A 2,872-nucleotide genomic window follows, 5' to 3' on the forward strand; every position below is an offset into this window, starting at 1 on the left:
AACTATATAAAGGAGACATCTAGAATTGTGCAAAACTAATCCCCAAACGTCTGTGTGATACTAGTGCGCTTAGGGCTGCACAAGAACCGGTTGGGAGGACCTGGACCGGAGTGGAACCGGAAATACCGAACCGGTACCGGACCGGAACCGGTCTAGCCGGTACAGACACCGGTACTGGAAATTGAGAACCGGTCTAGACCGGTACAGACACCGGTTCTAGGGGGAGTACCGGTAGGAACCGGCCCATATGTACCGTTTAATTTCATCCGTTAAGATCCTAACTAGTTTTAATCCTATCCGTCCAATATAGATAACCCTAATACTAATCGCTAACTCTGGTAACTCTCTCACTCTCAGTTTTCTTTCTTCTTCGTTTTTTTCTCTGTGAAGCAGTGAAGCTATGAAGAGCAGCCTCTTCATCTCTGAGTAACTACGGCTACCCTCACCAATCAATCAGGAAATCACCAATTCACGATCATCATCAAGTGATTCAAGTCTTACTAGTTAGTAGCTATCAATCAATCAGGTAATCTTTTCGATTTCCTTTCTGTTTCAACAAAAGGAAACCCTAGGAATTGTAAACGATTTTAAGTAGCTATCGCTTGACTAATCAACTAACCCTAGTGTTTATACTCACGCAGGTTAAGTGGTGACTGCCAAGGATACCAATTTTTTCTTCGTCTATCAGATTCAATCTAAACCTTTTTGTTTCCAAGGTACTTTACAGTCTTTACTTATTCTTGTTCTTCTAATTGAGCAATCTATCTTATGAGATTAACCTTGTTGATGTAAATGATTTAGGGTTTGACATTGATTGAGAGTTTGAGATCAATTTAGGGTTTGAGAATTCAGATTGATTGAGCAATACATGTTAATATGTTATAATGAATACATAGATTGATTGTACTCTGTACTACTGTGTGATAAGTGATAACTGATTAACTGTGATTCTATGAATGGTTTTGCAATTAGTTGTATCTTTCTTGTATGAGTATGTATGACAGTATCACTATGTGTATGTCTCACTGGAGGTATTTCCTAACTTGGATTTGTTGATAATATTGAGTTTGTATGTCAGTATGTCTGTATACTGTATGTTTGCCAAGTACAATAAGTATTGGGGTGTGTATGAGAATATGTAATGTATGGAAATGAATGGACTGAAAATATTCAATCTGCACAAATTCAACTGTAGTTATGAACTTCTTATGTATTTGCTTGCTATTTGTTTTGAACTGGTTGTAAACTTGTAATACACACAGGTTGAGGTTGTCCTATCCAATCAATGGCCTTATTGGAGGGGAAAGTGCAGATTTGTGGCCTAGGATTGCAACTTGCAAGTGCAGGCTGTGCAGCCATCCATTTTCGTTTGCAATGATCGCATTTCATTTCTTGTCGACTTGTCGTAGACAGACTTATATGGTAGTGGAAATGTTGTTTTTACTTTTTAGCAAATTGAACTTATGAACTTATTTTGGATTGTTGTTTTGAAGTTATGCAAAATGTTGAACTTAAATATGTATGCAACCTGAACTTATTTTGGATTGTTGAACATTGAACTTATGGAAATGTTGTATTATATTTTGTAATATTTTTCAGGTAAAAAACCCGGTACAACTCCAGGTACAAGTACATGGACCGGTCCTCAAAATGAGGTACCGGTCAACACCAAGTACAGGGACCGGTTCCATAAGAGAACCGGACCGTACCGGAGTATGTGCATCCCTAAGTGCGATCGCTAGAGTCGATTCTCCTTTAAACTTTGGTTTTCTTCTCTAAAACCATGTTAACAACTAAGACTTCATTGGGATTGTGAAGCCAAACCGATACTACTTTTATCGTAGTTTTGTGATCGGATCTTGCATCTTCAATCGTACGAGTACAATTTTTGATTGGCTTGAGATCGTGAGAGTTCTACGATAGGCAAGATAAAGAAGTCACAAACATCTTCGTCTCACTGTTTGTGATTCCTCGACAAACCTCCTGTGTAGTCAGGAAGGATTGTAGAGAGGTGATTGATTAATCTAGGTTGTTCTTCGGGAATATAAGACCGGATTATCAATTGGTTCATGTTCACCTTGATTTCATATCTTAAGACGGAACAAAACCTAGGGTTTATCTGTAGGAGACAGATTTATCCTTTGATAGACTTTTCTGTGTGAGACAAATTTGTTTATTATCAAGTCTGCGATTTTGGGTTGCAGCAACTCTTGGTTGTGGGTGAGATCAGCTAAGAGAATCAAGTGCGCAGTATCCTGATGGGATCATAGGCGTAGGATTACAACTATACCTTGGATCGTTGGGAGACTGATTGGGGTTCAACTATAGTCCAGTCTGAAGTTAGCTTGGAGTAGGCTAGTGTCTGTAGCGGCTTAATACAATGTGTATTCAATCTAGACTAGGTCCCGGGGTTTTTCTGCATTTGCGGTTTCCTCGTTAACAAAACTTCTGGTGTCTGTGTTATCTCTTTTCCGCATTATATTTTATATAATTGAAATAATACAGGTTGTGTGTTCGTGACCATCAGTTGGAAATCCAACCTTTGGTTGTTGATTGATATTGATTGATCCTTGGACATTGGTCTTTGGTACCGTCCAAGTTATCTCTCTTTGATAAAGACTCATATATTTCCATTTGCTTGAGTAAAGATCAAATCGAGAGATTGAGATATAAACTCTTTGATATATCTTTTTATTGATTGAGTTTAACTGTCTAGTTGATTCTCATAAAAAGTATATTAGAGTTAGTCCATACAGATTGCTAAGCGAAATATTGGGTGGTGTTATTAGACCCCCGCTTTTTCACCAGGTATTCTTTTCCTTGTTTCTAACTTGAGAGGTGCAAGGAAATTTATTGAGAAATACTCAAGTAT

The 2,872-nt window shown here is 38.0% G+C and overlaps 1 long non-coding RNA gene across 1 annotated transcript; it reads left to right on the top strand.

Annotated features, from left to right (window-relative positions):
* The first annotated feature begins 386 nt into the window (after positions 1-386).
* Positions 387-1,400, top strand: LOC113297192. Its single transcript, XR_003333378.1, has 3 exons — positions 387-526; positions 642-716; positions 1,263-1,400. It is a non-coding gene; the product is annotated as an uncharacterized LOC113297192 (long non-coding RNA).
* The last annotated feature ends 1,472 nt before the right edge of the window (positions 1,401-2,872 follow it).

This window comes from Papaver somniferum, chromosome 7, assembly GCF_003573695.1.
Source record: "Papaver somniferum cultivar HN1 chromosome 7, ASM357369v1, whole genome shotgun sequence".
Lineage (NCBI taxonomy): Eukaryota > Viridiplantae > Streptophyta > Magnoliopsida > Ranunculales > Papaveraceae > Papaver > Papaver somniferum.